Source organism: Lagenorhynchus albirostris, chromosome 1 (genome assembly GCF_949774975.1).
Source record: "Lagenorhynchus albirostris chromosome 1, mLagAlb1.1, whole genome shotgun sequence".
Classification (NCBI taxonomy): Eukaryota; Metazoa; Chordata; class Mammalia; order Artiodactyla; family Delphinidae; genus Lagenorhynchus; species Lagenorhynchus albirostris.
In genome coordinates, this window is record NC_083095.1 from 105,330,479 (window position 1) to 105,350,566 (window position 20,088).

The window sequence follows — 20,088 nt, forward strand, 5'->3', positions numbered from 1 at the left end:
GTCTTTCTGGATTTTACACATTTTTCAGATGGCCCTTTTGCCCGTGGGGCAGTGAGACTTCATTGTAGTGCAGATTTCTTTGCAAGCTTGCTTGGTTGGCCAAAAAGGGCGTATGCGTTTTTTCCTGAATATATTCAGGAAAAAACGCATACGCCCTTTTTGGCCAAGTGCATCATTGTGGACGTTCTGCCTCTTTTCCCATGCTTTTCATGCAATTCCAGTCTACCTCCTGAAATCGGTTTCCTGCAATTCTGCCCTGCTTTCAAGTGCTCTTGGCAGCCTTACTTCAATATATTTTTGGACGATAGCTGTCATTTATAACTCTGCAGGTTAGTGAATGACAGTGCCCCTGAGCTCCTTCGTTCAACTCGCTTTCTTGTGAGCTGGCCGCAACACCGCAAGATTGCTTCAGGCCCTAGTGTGGTTCCGGCACGGCAAGCTGAGCCTTTGGTTAATTCCTCTTCCTGGTGGGAAATGAGAGTTAAATTTGCCCGTCCAGACACCTCCAGCTAGTCTCTCATTGGTTCTCCCTATTCCTGTTCATTTCCCGAAGAAATTGCAAACTGCGCCAAACAGGAGGTTAAAGGCACTGACTCTCCAAGTGGGGAGAGTGTTAGTAAAGCGTCTGGAATCTTGTACCCGAGTAGCAGGGGACGAAAACTGAGACACATTTGAACACGTTTCCCAATCACACGGTGGATCATACTCTGGGTTCCACATGCATGTTTTAGCTGAAGGAAGAATCCCTTAAACCTGGAGAGTTGTGACCCATGGAATGGGTACCATGCAATATGACTTCAAAGTGTCTGCATTTGCTCACCGAAACTCACCAATCCTATCACTGCTGCGTTTATGCTGCTGTACACACGCTTGATTCCTTTTCGGAGACATATAAATCCATAGGTTTTAAGATTCTTACTATTCAGGTATATATTTAGGCGTGTAATATGGGATGTTGAGTCCACTTCGTTGAGCAAGGAGTAGCTCTTGTCTATTACATATTTGGCTTATGGAACGGTATCTGTGCTAATTTCAATCTCTTGTTTTATGCAGCACCCCAACTCACCTTTCCCCTTAAGCAAGCATAAGTTGGTTTTCTACATCTGAGAACCTGTTCTGTTTTGTAATTCAGTTCCTGTGTAGCCAAGTTTACATTCCGTGTATTAGTGATACCTTATGATATTTCTTTTTCTGTGTGACTTATTTCTCTTAGAATCATCGTACCTGAGTCCACTCATTATGCTGCTACGGGCCTGATGACATAGATTTCATTGCTGAGTGATATTGCATTGTACGTAAGTACCACAAATTCTTTATTCATTTTTCACTTTCTGTGATATTGAACTTGTACCATAAACGAGGTTCTTGTAAACAGAGCCGTCCCAAACTTTGGGGTGGCTGTGTCTTTTTGATTTGAATTTCCCTAAGCTATAGGAGCATAAGTCGAAGTGCCCTAGGTTCTGTTGCTTTGTTTTTTAGATGTTTCAGGAAACACCATACACTTCTCCAGAGTGGCTGTTGGCAATTTACATCCCGCCCATCAGCATAACAAGGCTCCCAGTTCTCCATGGCCTGTCCTGCCTTTCTGGATTTTACACTTTTTTCAGATGGCCCTTTTGCCCGGGGGGCAGTGAGACTTCATTGTAGTGCAGATTTCCTTTGCAAGCTTGCTTGGTTGGCCAAAAAGGGCGTATGCGTTTTTTCCTGAATATATTCAGGAAAAAACGCATACGCCCTTTTTGGCCAAGTGCGTCATTGTGGACGTTCTGCCTCTTTTCCTATGCTTTTCATGCAATTCCAGTCTACCTCCTGAAATCGGTGTCCTGCAATTCTACCCCGCTTTCTAGTGCTCTTGGCAGCCTTACTTCAATATATTTTTGGACGATAGCTGTCATTTATAACTCTGCAGGTTTGTGAATGACAGTGCCCCTGAGCTCCTTTCTTCAACACTCTTTATTGTGAGCTGGCCGCAACACCGCAGGATTGCTTCAGGCCCTAGTGTGGTTCCGGCACGTCAAGCTGAGCCTTTGGTTAATTCCTCTTCCTGGTGGGAAATGAGAGTTAAATTTGCCCGTCCAGACACCTCCAGCTAGTCTCTCATTGGTTCTCCCTATTCCTGTTCATTTCCCGCAGAAATTGCAAACTGTTCATTTCCCGCAGAAATTGCAAACTGGGCCAAACAGGAGGTTAAAGGCACTGACTCTCCAAGAGGGGAGAGTGTTAGTAAAGCGTCTGGAATGTTGCACCCGAGTACCAGGGGACTTAAACTGAGAAATATTTGAACACGTTTCCCAATCACACGGTGGATCATACTCTGGGTTCCACATGCATGTTTTAGCTGAAGGAAGAATCCCTTAAACCTGGAGAGTTGAGACCCATGGAATGGGTACCATGCAATATGACTTCAAAGGGTCTGCATTTGCTCACCGAACCTCACCAAACCTATCACTGCTGCATTTATGCTGCTGTACACATGCTTGATTCTCTTTCAGAGACATGTAAATCCATAGGTTTTAAGATTCTTACTAGTCAGGTATATTCTTAGGCGTTTAATATGGGGTGTTGAGTCCACTTCGTTGAGCAAGGAGTAGCTCTTGTCTATTACATATTTGGCTTATGGAACGGTATCTGTGCTAATTTCAATCTCTGGTTTTATGCAGCACCCCAACTCACCTTTCCCTTAAGCAAGCATAAGTTGGTTTTCTACATCTGAGACCCTGTTCTGTTTTGTAATTCAATTCCTGGGTAGCCAAGTTTACATTCCGTGTATTAGTGATACCTTATGATATTTCTTTTTCTGTGTGACTTATTTCTCTTAGAATCATCGTACCTGAGTCCACTCATTATGCTGCTACGGGCCTGATGACATAGATTTCATTGCTGAGTGATATTGCATTGTACGTAACTACCACAAATTCTTTATTCATTTTTCGCTTTCTGTGATATTGAACTTGTACCATAAACGAGGTTCTTGTAAACAGAGCCGTCCCAAACTTTGGGGTGGCTGTGTCTTTTTGATTTGAATTTCCCTAAGCTATAGGAGCATAAGTGGAAGTGCCCTAGGCTCTGTTGCTTTGTTTTTTAGATGTTTCAGGAAACACCATACACTTCTCCAGAGTGGCTGTTGGCAATTTACATCCCGCCCATCAGCATAACAAGGCTCCCAGTTCTCCATGGCCTGTCCTGCCTTTCTGGATTTTACACCTTTTTCAGATGGCCCTTTTGCCCGTGGGGCAGTGAGACTTCATTGTAGTGCAGATTTCCTTTGCAAGCTTGCTTGGTTGGCCAAAAAGGGCGTATGCGTTTTTTCCTGAATATATTCAGGAAAAAACGCATACGCCCTTTTTGGCCAAGTGCATCATTGTGGACGTTCTGCCTCTTTTACTATGCTTTTCATGCAATTCCAGTCTACCTCCTGAAATCGGTTTCCTGCCATTCTGCCCCGCTTTCAAGTGCTCTTGGCAGCCTTACTTCAATATATTTTTGGACGATAGCTGTCATTTATAACTCTGCAGGTTAGTGAATGACAGTGCCCCTGAGCTCCTTCGTTCAACTCGCTTTCTTGTGAGCTGGCCGCAACAACGCAAGATTGCTTCAGGCCCTAGTGTGGTTCCGGCACGGCAAGCTGAGCCTTTGGTTAATTCCTCTTCCTGGTGGGAAATGAGAGTTAAATTTGCCCGTCCAGACACCTCCAGCTAGTCTCTCATTGGTTCTCCCTATTCCTGTTCATTTCCCGCAGAAATTGCAAACTGTTCATTTCCCGCAGAAATTGCAAACTGGGCCAAACAGGAGGTTAAAGGCACTGACTCTCCAAGAGGGGAGAGTGTTAGTAAAGCGTCTGGAATGTTGCACCCGAGTACCAGGGGACTTAAACTGAGAAATATTTGAACACATTTCCCGATCACACGGTGGATCATACTCTGGGTTCCACATGCATGTTTTAGCTGAAGGAAGAATCCCTTAAACCTGGAGAGTTGAGACCCATTGAATGGGTACCATGCAATATGACTTCAAAGGGTCTGCATTTGCTCACCGAACCTCACCAAACCTATCACTGCTGCATTTATGCTGCTGTACAGATGCTTGATTCTCTTTCAGAGACATGTAAATCCATAGGTTTTAAGATTCTTACTATTCAGGTATATTCTTAGGCGTTTAATATGGGGTGCTGAGTCCACTTCATTGAGGAAGGAGTAGCTCTTGTCTATTACATATTTGGCTTATGGAACGGTATCTGTGCTAATTTCAATCTCTGGTTTTATGCAGCACCCCAACTCACATTTCCCCTTAAGCAAGCATAAGTTGGATTTCTACATTTGAGACCCTGTTCTGTTTTGTAATTCAGTTCCTGTGTAGCCAAGTTTACATTCCGTGTATTAGTGATATCTTATGATGTTTCTTTTTCTGTGTGACTTATTTCACTTAGAATCATCGTATCTGAATCCACTCATTATGGTGCTACGGGCCTGATGACATAGATTTCATTGCTGAGTGATATTGCATTGTACGTAAATACCACAAATTCTTTATTCATTTTTCGCTTTCTGTGATATTGAACTTGTACCATAAACGAGTATCTTGTAAACAGAGCTGTTCCAAACTTTGGGGTGCCTGTGTCTTTTTGATTTGAATTTCCCTAAGCTATAGGAGCATAAGTGGAAGTGCCCTAGGCTCTGTTGCTTTGTTTTTTAGATGTTTCAGGAAACACCATACACTTCTCCAGAGTGGCTGTTGGCAATTTACATCCCGCCCATCAGCATAACAAGGCTCCCAGTTCTCCATGGCCTGTCCTGCCTTTCTGGATTTTACACTTTTTTCAGATGGCCCTTTTGCCCGGGGGGCAGTGAGACTTCATTGTAGTGCAGATTTCCTTTGCAAGCTTGCTTGGTTGGCCAAAAAGGGCGTATGCGTTTTTTCCTGAATATATTCAGGAAAAAACGCATACGCCCTTTTTGGCCAAGTGCATCATTGTGGACGTTCTGCCTCTTTACCTATGCTTTTCATGCAATTCCAGTCTACCTCCTGAAATCGGTTTCCTGCAATTCTGCCCCGCTTTCAAGTGCTCTTGGCAGCCTTACTTCAATATATTTTTGGACGATAGCTGTCATTTATAACTCTGCATGTTTGTGAATGACAGTGCCCCTGAGCTCCTTTCTTCAACACTCTTTATTGTGAGCTGGCCGCAACACCGCAGGATTGCTTCAGGCCCTAGTGTGGTTCCGGCACGTCAAGCTGAGCTTTGGTTAATTCCTCTTCCTGTTGGGAAATGAGAGTTAAATTTGCCCATCCAGACACCTCCAGCTAGTCTCTCATTGGTTCTCCCTATTCCTGTTCATTTCCCGCAGAAATTGCAAACTGGGCCAAACACGACGTTAAAGGCACTGACTCTCCAAGTGGGGAGAGTGTTAGTAAAACGTCTGGAATGTTGCACCCGAGTACCAGGGGACCAAAACTGAGACACATTTCAACACGTTTCCCGATCACATGGTGGATCATAATCTGGGTTCCACATGCATGTTTTAGCTGAAGGAAGAATCCCTTAAACCTGGAGAGTAGAGACCCATGGAATGGGTACCATGCTATATGACTTCAAAGGGTCTGCATTTGCTCACCGAACCTCACCAATCCTATCACTGCTACATTTATGCTGCTGTACACATGCTTGATTCTCTTTCAGAGACATGTAAATCCATAGGTTTTAAGATTCTTACTAGTCAGGTATATTCTTAGGCGTTTAATATGGGGTGTTGAGTCCACTTCGTTGAGCAAGGAGTAGCTCTTGTCTATTACATATTTGGCTTATGGAACGGTATCTGTGCTAATTTCAATCTCTGGTTTTATGCAGCACCCCAACTCACCTTTCCCTTAAGCAAGCATAAGTTGGTTTTCTACATTTGAGACCCTGTTCTGTTTTGTAATTCAGTTCCTGTGTAGCCAAGTTTACATTCCGTGTATTAGTGATACCTTATGATATTTCTTTTTCTGTGTGACATATTTCACTTAGAATCATCGTACCTGAATCCACTCATTATGCTGCTACGGGCCTGATGACAGAGATTTCATTGCTGAGTGATATTGCATTGTACGTAAGTACCACAAATTCTTTATTCATTTTTCGCTTTCTGTGATAATGAACTTGTACCATAAACGAGGTTCTTGTAAACAGAGCCGTCCCAAATTTTGGGGTGGCTCTGTCTTTTTGATTTGAATTTCCCTAAGCTATAGGAGCATAAGTGGAAGTGCCCTAGGCTCTGTTGCTTTGTTTTTTAGATGTTTCAGGAAACACCATACACTTCTCCAGAGTGGCTGTTGGCAATTTACATCCCGCCCATCAGCATAACAAGGCTCCCTGTTCTCCATGGCCTGTCCTGCCTTTCTGGATTTTACACCTTTCTCAGATGGCCCTTTAGCCCGGGGGACAGTGAGACTTCATTGTAGTGCAGATTTCCTTTGCAAGCTTGCTTGGTTGGCCAAAAAGGGCGTATGCGTTTTTTCCTGAATATATTCAGGAAAAAACGCATACGCCCTTTTTGGCCAAGTGCATCATTGTGGACGTTCTGCCTCTTTTCCTATGCTTTTCATGCAATTCCAGTCTACCTCCTGAAATCGGTTTCCTGCAATTCTGCCCCGCTTTCAAGTGCTCTTGGCAGCCTTACTTCAATATATTTTTGGACGATAGCTGTCATTTATAACTCTGCAGGTTTGTGAATGACAGTGCCCCTGAGCTCCTTCGTTCAACTCGCTTTCTTGTGAGCTGGCCGCAACACCGCAAGATTGCTTCAGGCCCTAGTGTGTTTCCGGCACGGCAAGCTGAGCCTTTGGTTAATTCCTCTTCCTGGTGGGAAATGAGAGTTAAATTTGCCCGTCCAGAAACCTCCAGCTAGTCTCTCATTGGTTTTCCCTATTCCTGTTCATTTCCCGAAGAAATTGCAAACTGGGCCAAACAGGACGTTAAAGGCACTGACTCTCCAAGTGGGGAGAGTGTTAGTAAAGCGTCTGGAATGTTGTATCCGAGTAGCACGGGACGAAAACTGAGACACATTTGAACACGTTTCCCAATCACACGGTGGATCATACTCTGGGTTCCACATGCATGTTTTAGCTGAAGGAAGAATCCCTTAAACCTGGAGAGTTGTGACCCATGGAATGGGTACCATGCAATATGACTTCAAAGGGTCTGCATTTGCTCACCAAAACTCACCAATCCTATCACTGCTGCGTTTATGCTGCTGTACACACGCTTGATTCCTTTTCGGAGACATATAAATCCATAGGTTTTAAGATTCTTACTATTCAGGTATATTTTTAGGCGTTTAATATGGGGTGTTGAGTCCACTTCGTTGAGCAAGGAGTAGCTCTTGTCTATTACATATTTGGCTTATGGAACGGTATCTGTGCTAATTTCAATCTCTTGTTTTATGCAGCACCCCAACTCACCTTTCCCCTTAAGCAAGCATAAGTTGGTTTTCTACATCTGAGACCCTGTTCTGTTTTGTAATTCAATTCCTGTGTAGCCAAGTTTACATTCCGTGTATTAGTGATACCTTATGATATTTCTTTTTCTGTGTGACTTATTTCTCTTAGAATCATCGTACCTGAGTCCACTCATTATGCTGCTACGGGTCTGATGACATAGATTTCATTGCTGAGTGATATTGCATTGTACGTAAGTACCACAAATTCTTTATTCATTTTTCGCTTTCTGTGATATTGAACTTGTACCATAAACGAGGTTCTTGTAAACAGAGCCGTCCCAAACTTTGGGGTGGCTGTGTCTTTTTGATTTGAATTTCCCTAAGCTATAGGAGCATAAGTCGAAGTGCCCTAGGTTCTGTTGCTTTGTTTTTTAGATGTTTCAGGAAACACCATACACTTCTCCAGAGTGGCTGTTGGCAATTTACATCCCACCCATCAGCATAACAAGGCTCCGAGTTCTCCATGGCCTGTCCTGTCTTTCTGGATTTTACACATTTTTCAGATGGCCCTTTTGCCCGTGGGGCAGTGAGACTTCATTGTAGTGCAGATTTCTTTGCAAGCTTGCTTGGTTGGCCAAAAAGGGCGTATGCGTTTTTTCCTGAATATATTCAGGAAAAAACGCATACGCACTTTTTGGCCAAGTGCATCATTGTGGACGTTCTGCCTCTTTTCCCATGCTTTTCATGCAATTCCAGTCTACCTCCTGAAATCGGTTTCCTGCAATTCTGCCCTGCTTTCAAGTGCTCTTGGCAGCCTTACTTCAATATATTTTTGGACGATAGCTGTCATTTATAACTCTGCAGGTTAGTGATTGACAGTGCCCCTGAGCTCCTTCGTTCAACTCGCTTTCTTGTGAGCTGGCCGCAACACCGCAAGATTGCTTCAGGCCCTAGTGTGGTTCCGGCACGGCAAGCTGAGCCTTTGGTTAATTCCTCTTCCTGGTGGGAAATGAGAGTTAAATTTGCCCGTCCAGACACCTCCAGCTAGTCTCTCATTGGTTCTCCCTATTCCTGTTCATTTCACGAAGAAATTGCAAACTGCGCCAAACAGGACGTTAAAGGCACTGACTCTCCAAGTGGGGAGAGTGTTAGTAAAGCGTCTGGAATCTTGTACCCGAGTAGCAGGGGACGAAAACTGAGACACATTTGAACACGTTTCCCAATCACACGGTGGATCATACTCTGGGTTCCACATGCATGTTTTAGCTGAAGGAAGAATCCCTTAAACCTGGAGAGTTGTGACCCATGGAATGGGTACCATGCAATATGACTTCAAAGTGTCTGCATTTGCTCACCGAAACTCACCAATCCTATCACTGCTGCGTTTATGCTGCTGTACACACGCTTGATTCCTTTTCGGAGACATATAAATCCATAGGTTTTAAGATTCTTACTATTCAGGTATATATTTAGGCGTGTAATATGGGATGTTGAGTCCACTTCGTTGAGCAAGGAGTAGCTCTTGTCTATTACATATTTGGCTTATGGAACGGTATCTGTGCTAATTTCAATCTCTTGTTTTATGCAGCACCCCAACTCACCTTTCCCCTTAAGCAAGCATAAGTTGGTTTTCTACATCTGAGAACCTGTTCTGTTTTGTAATTCAGTTCCTGTGTAGCCAAGTTTACATTCCGTGTATTAGTGATACCTTATGATATTTCTTTTTCTGTGTGACTTATTTCTCTTAGAATCATCGTACCTGAGTCCACTCATTATGCTGCTACGGGCCTGATGACATAGATTTCATTGCTGAGTGATATTGCATTGTACGTAAGTACCACAAATTCTTTATTCATTTTTCACTTTCTGTGATATTGAACTTGTACCATAAACGAGGTTCTTGTAAACAGAGCCGTCCCAAACTTTGGGGTGGCTGTGTCTTTTTGATTTGAATTTCCCTAAGCTATAGGAGCATAAGTCGAAGTGCCCTAGGTTCTGTTGCTTTGTTTTTTAGATGTTTCAGGAAACACCATACACTTCTCCAGAGTGGCTGTTGGCAATTTACATCCCGCCCATCAGCATAACAAGGCTCCCAGTTCTCCATGGCCTGTCCTGCCTTTCTGGATTTTACACTTTTTTCAGATGGCCCTTTTGCCCGGGGGGCAGTGAGACTTCATTGTAGTGCAGATTTCCTTTGCAAGCTTGCTTGGTTGGCCAAAAAGGGCGTATGCGTTTTTTCCTGAATATATTCAGGAAAAAACGCATATGCCCTTTTTGGCCAAGTGCGTCATTGTGGACGTTCTGCCTCTTTTCCTATGCTTTTCATGCAATTCCAGTCTACCTCCTGAAATCGGTGTCCTGCAATTCTACCCCGCTTTCTAGTGCTCTTGGCAGCCTTACTTCAATATATTTTTGGACGATAGCTGTCATTTATAACTCTGCAGGTTTGTGAATGACAGTGCCCCTGAGCTCCTTTCTTCAACACTCTTTATTGTGAGCTGGCCGCAACACCGCAGGATTGCTTCAGGCCCTAGTGTGGTTCCGGCACGTCAAGCTGAGCCTTTGGTTAATTCCTCTTCCTGGTGGGAAATGAGAGTTAAATTTGCCCGTCCAGACACCTCCAGCTAGTCTCTCATTGGTTCTCCCTATTCCTGTTCATTTCCCGCAGAAATTGCAAACTGTTCATTTCCCGCAGAAATTGCAAACTGGGCCAAACAGGAGGTTAAAGGCACTGACTCTCCAAGAGGGGAGAGTGTTAGTAAAGCGTCTGGAATGTTGCACCCGAGTACCAGGGGACTTAAACTGAGAAATATTTGAACACGTTTCCCAATCACACGGTGGATCATACTCTGGGTTCCACATGCATGTTTTAGCTGAAGGAAGAATCCCTTAAACCTGGAGAGTTGAGACCCATGGAATGGGTACCATGCAATATGACTTCAAAGGGTCTGCATTTGCTCACCGAACCTCACCAAACCTATCACTGCTGCATTTATGCTGCTGTACACATGCTTGATTCTCTTTCAGAGACATGTAAATCCATAGGTTTTAAGATTCTTACTAGTCAGGTATATTCTTAGGCGTTTAATATGGGGTGTTGAGTCCACTTCGTTGAGCAAGGAGTAGCTCTTGTCTATTACATATTTGGCTTATGGAACGGTATCTGTGCTAATTTCAATCTCTGGTTTTATGCAGCACCCCAACTCACCTTTCCCTTAAGCAAGCATAAGTTGGTTTTCTACATCTGAGACCCTGTTCTGTTTTGTAATTCAATTCCTGGGTAGCCAAGTTTACATTCCGTGTATTAGTGATACCTTATGATATTTCTTTTTCTGTGTGACTTATTTCTCTTAGAATCATCGTACCTGAGTCCACTCATTATGCTGCTACGGGCCTGATGACATAGATTTCATTGCTGAGTGATATTGCATTGTACGTAACTACCACAAATTCTTTATTCATTTTTCGCTTTCTGTGATATTGAACTTGTACCATAAACGAGGTTCTTGTAAACAGAGCCGTCCCAAACTTTGGGGTGGCTGTGTCTTTTTGATTTGAATTTCCCTAAGCTATAGGAGCATAAGTGGAAGTGCCCTAGGCTCTGTTGCTTTGTTTTTTAGATGTTTCAGGAAACACCATACACTTCTCCAGAGTGGCTGTTGGCAATTTACATCCCGCCCATCAGCATAACAAGGCTCCCAGTTCTCCATGGCCTGTCCTGCCTTTCTGGATTTTACACCTTTTTCAGATGGCCCTTTTGCCCGTGGGGCAGTGAGACTTCATTGTAGTGCAGATTTCCTTTGCAAGCTTGCTTGGTTGGCCAAAAAGGGCGTATGCGTTTTTTCCTGAATATATTCAGGAAAAAACGCATACGCCCTTTTTGGCCAAGTGCATCATTGTGGACGTTCTGCCTCTTTTACTATGCTTTTCATGCAATTCCAGTCTACCTCCTGAAATCGGTTTCCTGCCATTCTGCCCCGCTTTCAAGTGCTCTTGGCAGCCTTACTTCAATATATTTTTGGACGATAGCTGTCATTTATAACTCTGCAGGTTAGTGAATGACAGTGCCCCTGAGCTCCTTCGTTCAACTCGCTTTCTTGTGAGCTGGCCGCAACAACGCAAGATTGCTTCAGGCCCTAGTGTGGTTCCGGCACGGCAAGCTGAGCCTTTGGTTAATTCCTCTTCCTGGTGGGAAATGAGAGTTAAATTTGCCCGTCCAGACACCTCCAGCTAGTCTCTCATTGGTTCTCCCTATTCCTGTTCATTTCCCGCAGAAATTGCAAACTGTTCATTTCCCGCAGAAATTGCAAACTGGGCCAAACAGGAGGTTAAAGGCACTGACTCTCCAAGAGGGGAGAGTGTTAGTAAAGCGTCTGGAATGTTGCACCCGAGTACCAGGGGACTTAAACTGAGAAATATTTGAACACATTTCCCGATCACACGGTGGATCATACTCTGGGTTCCACATGCATGTTTTAGCTGAAGGAAGAATCCCTTAAACCTGGAGAGTTGAGACCCATTGAATGGGTACCATGCAATATGACTTCAAAGGGTCTGCATTTGCTCACCGAACCTCACCAAACCTATCACTGCTGCATTTATGCTGCTGTACACATGCTTGATTCTCTTTCAGAGACATGTAAATCCATAGGTTTTAAGATTCTTACTAGTCAGGTATATTCTTAGGCGTTTAATATGGGGTGCTGAGTCCACTTCATTGAGGAAGGAGTAGCTCTTGTCTATTACATATTTGGCTTATGGAACGGTATCTGTGCTAATTTCAATCTCTGGTTTTATGCAGCACCCCAACTCACATTTCCCCTTAAGCAAGCATAAGTTGGATTTCTACATTTGAGACCCTGTTCTGTTTTGTAATTCAGTTCCTGTGTAGCCAAGTTTACATTCCGTGTATTAGTGATATCTTATGATGTTTCTTTTTCTGTGTGACTTATTTCACTTAGAATCATCGTATCTGAATCCACTCATTATGGTGCTACGGGCCTGATGACATAGATTTCATTGCTGAGTGATATTGCATTGTACGTAAATACCACAAATTCTTTATTCATTTTTCGCTTTCTGTGATATTGAACTTGTACCATAAACGAGTATCTTGTAAACAGAGCTGTTCCAAACTTTGGGGTGCCTGTGTCTTTTTGATTTGAATTTCCCTAAGCTATAGGAGCATAAGTGGAAGTGCCCTAGGCTCTGTTGCTTTGTTTTTTAGATGTTTCAGGAAACACCATACACTTCTCCAGAGTGGCTGTTGGCAATTTACATCCCGCCCATCAGCATAACAAGGCTCCCAGTTCTCCATGGCCTGTCCTGCCTTTCTGGATTTTACACTTTTTTCAGATGGCCCTTTTGCCCGGGGGGCAGTGAGACTTCATTGTAGTGCAGATTTCCTTTGCAAGCTTGCTTGGTTGGCCAAAAAGGGCGTATGCGTTTTTTCCTGAATATATTCAGGAAAAAACGCATACGCCCTTTTTGGCCAAGTGCATCATTGTGGACGTTCTGCCTCTTTACCTATGCTTTTCATGCAATTCCAGTCTACCTCCTGAAATCGGTTTCCTGCAATTCTGCCCCGCTTTCAAGTGCTCTTGGCAGCCTTACTTCAATATATTTTTGGACGATAGCTGTCATTTATAACTCTGCATGTTTGTGAATGACAGTGCCCCTGAGCTCCTTTCTTCAACACTCTTTATTGTGAGCTGGCCGCAACACCGCAGGATTGCTTCAGGCCCTAGTGTGGTTCCGGCACGTCAAGCTGAGCTTTGGTTAATTCCTCTTCCTGTTGGGAAATGAGAGTTAAATTTGCCCATCCAGACACCTCCAGCTAGTCTCTCATTGGTTCTCCCTATTCCTGTTCATTTCCCGCAGAAATTGCAAACTGGGCCAAACACGACGTTAAAGGCACTGACTCTCCAAGTGGGGAGAGTGTTAGTAAAACGTCTGGAATGTTGCACCCGAGTACCAGGGGACCAAAACTGAGACACATTTCAACACGTTTCCCGATCACATGGTGGATCATAATCTGGGTTCCACATGCATGTTTTAGCTGAAGGAAGAATCCCTTAAACCTGGAGAGTAGAGACCCATGGAATGGGTACCATGCTATATGACTTCAAAGGGTCTGCATTTGCTCACCGAACCTCACCAATCCTATCACTGCTACATTTATGCTGCTGTACACATGCTTGATTCTCTTTCAGAGACATGTAAATCCATAGGTTTTAAGATTCTTACTAGTCAGGTATATTCTTAGGCGTTTAATATGGGGTGTTGAGTCCACTTCGTTGAGCAAGGAGTAGCTCTTGTCTATTACATATTTGGCTTATGGAACGGTATCTGTGCTAATTTCAATCTCTGGTTTTATGCAGCACCCCAACTCACCTTTCCCTTAAGCAAGCATAAGTTGGTTTTCTACATTTGAGACCCTGTTCTGTTTTGTAATTCAGTTCCTGTGTAGCCAAGTTTACATTCCGTGTATTAGTGATACCTTATGATATTTCTTTTTCTGTGTGACATATTTCACTTAGAATCATCGTACCTGAATCCACTCATTATGCTGCTACGGGCCTGATGACAGAGATTTCATTGCTGAGTGATATTGCATTGTACGTAAGTACCACAAATTCTTTATTCATTTTTCGCTTTCTGTGATAATGAACTTGTACCATAAACGAGGTTCTTGTAAACAGAGCCGTCCCAAATTTTGGGGTGGCTCTGTCTTTTTGATTTGAATTTCCCTAAGCTATAGGAGCATAAGTGGAAGTGCCCTAGGCTCTGTTGCTTTGTTTTTTAGATGTTTCAGGAAACACCATACACTTCTCCAGAGTGGCTGTTGGCAATTTACATCCCGCCCATCAGCATAACAAGGCTCCCTGTTCTCCATGGCCTGTCCTGCCTTTCTGGATTTTACACCTTTCTCAGATGGCCCTTTAGCCCGGGGGACAGTGAGACTTCATTGTAGTGCAGATTTCCTTTGCAAGCTTGCTTGGTTGGCCAAAAAGGGCGTATGCGTTTTTTCCTGAATATATTCAGGAAAAAACGCATACGCCCTTTTTGGCCAAGTGCATCATTGTGGACGTTCTGCCTCTTTTCCTATGCTTTTCATGCAATTCCAGTCTACCTCCTGAAATCGGTTTCCTGCAATTCTGCCCCGCTTTCAAGTGCTCTTGGCAGCCTTACTTCAATATATTTTTGGACGATAGCTGTCATTTATAACTCTGCAGGTTTGTGAATGACAGTGCCCCTGAGCTCCTTCGTTCAACTCGCTTTCTTGTGAGCTGGCCGCAACACCGCAAGATTGCTTCAGGCCCTAGTGTGTTTCCGGCACGGCAAGCTGAGCCTTTGGTTAATTCCTCTTCCTGGTGGGAAATGAGAGTTAAATTTGCCCGTCCAGACACCTCCAGCTAGGCTCTCATTGGTTTTCCCTATTCCTGTTCATTTCCCGAAGAAATTGCAAACTGGGCCAAACAGGACGTTAAAGGCACTGACTCTCCAAGTGGGGAGAGTGTTAGTAAAGCGTCTGGAATGTTGTATCCGAGTAGCACGGGACGAAAACTGAGACACATTTGAACACGTTTCCCAATCACACGGTGGATCATACTCTGGGTTCCACATGCATGTTTTAGCTGAAGGAAGAATCCCTTAAACCTGGAGAGTTGTGACCCATGGAATGGGTACCATGCAATATGACTTCAAAGGGTCTGCATTTGCTCACCAAAACTCACCAATCCTATCACTGCTGCGTTTATGCTGCTGTACACACGCTTGATTCCTTTTCGGAGACATATAAATCCATAGGTTTTAAGATTCTTACTATTCAGGTATATTTTTAGGCGTTTAATATGGGGTGTTGAGTCCACTTCGTTGAGCAAGGAGTAGCTCTTGTCTATTACATATTTGGCTTATGGAACGGTATCTGTGCTAATTTCAATCTCTTGTTTTATGCAGCACCCCAACTCACCTTTCCCCTTAAGCAAGCATAAGTTGGTTTTCTACATCTGAGACCCTGTTCTGTTTTGTAATTCAATTCCTGTGTAGCCAAGTTTACATTCCGTGTATTAGTGATACCTTATGATATTTCTTTTTCTGTGTGACTTATTTCTCTTAGAATCATCGTACCTGAGTCCACTCATTATGCTGCTACGGGCCTGATGACATAGATTTCATTGCTGAGTGATATTGCATTGTACGTAAGTACCACAAATTCTTTATTCATTTTTCGCTTTCTGTGATATTGAACTTGTACCATAAACGAGGTTCTTGTAAACAGAGCCGTCCCAAACTTTGGGGTGGCTGTGTCTTTTTGATTTGAATTTCCCTAAGCTATAGGAGCATAAGTCGAAGTGCCCTAGGTTCTGTTGCTTTGTTTTTTAGATGTTTCAGGAAACACCATACACTTCTCCAGAGTGGCTGTTGGCAATTTACATCCCACCCATCAGCATAACAAGGCTCCGAGTTCTCCATGGCCTGTCCTGTCTTTCTGGATTTTACACATTTTTCAGATGGCCCTTTTGCCCGTGGGGCAGTGAGACTTCATTGTAGTGCAGATTTCTTTGCAAGCTTGCTTGGTTGGCCAAAAAGGGCGTATGCGTTTTTTCCTGAATATATTCAGGAAAAAACGCATACGCACTTTTTGGTCAAGTGCATCATTGTGGACGTTCTGCCTCTTTTCCCATGCTTTTCATGCAATTCCAGTCTACCTCCTGAAATCGGTTTCCTGCAATTCTGCCCTGCTTTCAAGTGCTCTTGGCAGCCTTACTTCAATATATTTTTGGACGATAGCTGTCATTTATAACTCTGCAGGTTAGTGAATGACAGTGCCCCTGAGCTCCTTCGTTCAACTCGCTTTCTTGTGAGCTGGCCGCAACACCGCAAGATTGCTTCAGGCCCTAGTGTGGTTCCGGCACGGCAAGCTGAGCCTTTGGTTAATTCCTCTTCCTGGTGGGAAATGAGAGTTAAATTTGCCCGTCCAGACACCTCCAGCTAGTCTCTCATTGGTTCTCCCTATTCCTGTTCATTTCCCGAAGAAATTGCAAACTGCGCCAAACAGGAGGTTAAAGGCACTGACTCTCCAAGTGGGGAGAGTGTTAGTAAAGCGTCTGGAATCTTGTACCCGAGTAGCAGGGGACGAAAACTGAGACACATTTGAACACGTTTCCCAATCACACGGTGGATCATACTCTGGGTTCCACATGCATGTTTTAGCTGAAGGAAGAATCCCTTAAACCTGGAGAGTTGTGACCCATGGAATGGGTACCATGCAATATGACTTCAAAGTGTCTGCATTTGCTCACCGAAACTCACCAATCCTATCACTGCTGCGTTTATGCTGCTGTACACACGCTTGATTCCTTTTCGGAGACATATAAATCCATAGGTTTTAAGATTCTTACTATTCAGGTATATATTTAGGCGTGTAATATGGGATGTTGAGTCCACTTCGTTGAGCAAGGAGTAGCTCTTGTCTATTACATATTTGGCTTATGGAACGGTATCTGTGCTAATTTCAATCTCTTGTTTTATGCAGCACCCCAACTCACCTTTCCCCTTAAGCAAGCATAAGTTGGTTTTCTACATCTGAGAACCTGTTCTGTTTTGTAATTCAGTTCCTGTGTAGCCAAGTTTACATTCCGTGTATTAGTGATACCTTATGATATTTCTTTTTCTGTGTGACTTATTTCTCTTAGAATCATCGTACCTGAGTCCACTCATTATGCTGCTACGGGCCTGATGACATAGATTTCATTGCTGAGTGATATTGCATTGTACGTAAGTACCACAAATTCTTTATTCATTTTTCACTTTCTGTGATATTGAACTTGTACCATAAACGAGGTTCTTGTAAACAGAGCCGTCCCAAACTTTGGGGTGGCTGTGTCTTTTTGATTTGAATTTCCCTAAGCTATAGGAGCATAAGTCGAAGTGCCCTAGGTTCTGTTGCTTTGTTTTTTAGATGTTTCAGGAAACACCATACACTTCTCCAGAGTGGCTGTTGGCAATTTACATCCCGCCCATCAGCATAACAAGGCTCCCAGTTCTCCATGGCCTGTCCTGCCTTTCTGGATTTTACACTTTTTTCAGATGGCCCTTTTGCCCGGGGGGCAGTGAGACTTCATTGTAGTGCAGATTTCCTTTGCAAGCTTGCTTGGTTGGCCAAAAAGGGCGTATGCGTTTTTTCCTGAATATATTCAGGAAAAAACGCATATGCCCTTTTTGGCCAAGTGCGTCATTGTGGACGTTCTGCCTCTTTTCCTATGCTTTTCATGCAATTCCAGTCTACCTCCTGAAATCGGTGTCCTGCAATTCTACCCCGCTTTCTAGTGCTCTTGGCAGCCTTACTTCAATATATTTTTGGACGATAGCTGTCATTTATAACTCTGCATGTTTGTGAATGACAGTGCCCCTGAGCTCCTTTCTTCAACACTCTTTATTGTGAGCTGGCCGCAACACCGCAGGATTGCTTCAGGCCCTAGTGTGGTTCCGGCACGTCAAGCTGAGCCTTTGGTTAATTCCTCTTCCTGGTGGGAAATGAGAGTTAAATTTGCCCGTCCAGACACCTCCAGCTAGTCTCTCATTGGTTCTCCCTATTCCTGTTCATTTCCCGCAGAAATTGCAAACTGTTCATTTCCCGCAGAAATTGCAAACTGGGCCAAACAGGAGGTTAAAGGCACTGACTCTCCAAGAGGGGAGAGTGTTAGTAAAGCGTCTGGAATGTTGCACCCGAGTACCAGGGGACTTAAACTGAGAAATATTTGAACACGTTTCCCAATCACACGGTGGATCATACTCTGGGTTCCACATGCATGTTTTAGCTGAAGGAAGAATCCCTTAAACCTGGAGAGTTGAGACCCATGGAATGGGTACCATGCAATATGACTTCAAAGGGTCTGCATTTGCTCACCGAACCTCACCAAACCTATCACTGCTGCATTTATGCTGCTGTACACATGCTTGATTCTCTTTCAGAGACATGTAAATCCATAGGTTTTAAGATTCTTACTAGTCAGGTATATTCTTAGGCGTTTAATATGGGGTGTTGAGTCCACTTCGTTGAGCAAGGAGTAGCTCTTGTCTATTACATATTTGGCTTATGGAACGGTATCTGTGCTAATTTCAATCTCTGGTTTTATGCAGCACCCCAACTCACCTTTCCCTTAAGCAAGCATAAGTTGGTTTTCTACATCTGAGACCCTGTTCTGTTTTGTAATTCAATTCCTGGGTAGCCAAGTTTACATTCCGTGTATTAGTGATACCTTATGATATTTCTTTTTCTGTGTGACTTATTTCTCTTAGAATCATCGTACCTGAGTCCACTCATTATGCTGCTACGGGCCTGATGACATAGATTTCATTGCTGAGTGATATTGCATTGTACGTAACTACCACAAATTCTTTATTCATTTTTCGCTTTCTGTGATATTGAACTTGTACCATAAACGAGGTTCTTGTAAACAGAGCCGTCCCAAACTTTGGGGTGGCTGTGTCTTTTTGATTTGAATTTCCCTAAGCTATAGGAGCATAAGTGGAAGTGCCCTAGGCTCTGTTGCTTTGTTTTTTAGATGTTTCAGGAAACACCATACACTTCTCCAGAGTGGCTGTTGGCAATTTACATCCCGCCCATCAGCATAACAAGGCTCCCAGTTCTCCATGGCCTGTCCTGCCTTTCTGGATTTTACACCTTTTTCAGATGGCCCTTTTGCCCGTGGGGCAGTGAGACTTCATTGTAGTGCAGATTTCCTTTGCAAGCTTGCTTGGTTGGCCAAAAAGGGCGTATGCGTTTTTTCCTGAATATATTCAGGAAAAAACGCATACGCCCTTTTTGGCCAAGTGCATCATTGTGGACGTTCTGCCTCTTTTACTATGCTTTTCATGCAATTCCAGTCTACCTCCTGAAATCGGTTTCCTGCCATTCTGCCCCGCTTTCAAGTGCTCTTGGCAGCCTTACTTCAATATATTTTTGGACGATAGCTGTCATTTATAACTCTGCAGGTTAGTGAATGACAGTGCCCCTGAGCTCCTTCGTTCAACTCGCTTTCTTGTGAGCTGGCCGCAACACCGCAAGATTGCTTCAGGCCCTAGTGTGGTTCCGGCACGGCAAGCTGAGCCTTTGGTTAATTCCTCTTCCTGGTGGGAAATGAGAGTTAAATTTGCCCGTCCAGACACCTCCAGCTAGTCTCTCATTGGTTCTCCCTATTCCTGTTCATTTCCCGCAGAAATTGCAAACTGTTCATTTCCCGCAGAAATTGCAAACTGGGCCAAACAGGAGGTTAAAGGCACTGACTCTCCAAGAGGGGAGAGTGTTAGTAAAGCGTCTGGAATGTTGCACCCGAGTACCAGGGGACTTAAACTGAGAAATATTTGAACACATTTCCCGATCACACGGTGGATCATACTCTGGGTTCCACATGCATGTTTTAGCTGAAGGAAGAATCCCTTAAACCTGGAGAGTTGAGACCCATTGAATGGGTACCATGCAATATGACTTCAAAGGGTCTGCATTTGCTCACCGAACCTCACCAAACCTATCACTGCTGCATTTATGCTGCTGTACACATGCTTGATTCTCTTTCAGAGACATGTAAATCCATAGGTTTTAAGATTCTTACTAGTCAGGTATATTCTTAGGCGTTTAATATGGGGTGCTGAGTCCACTTCATTGAGG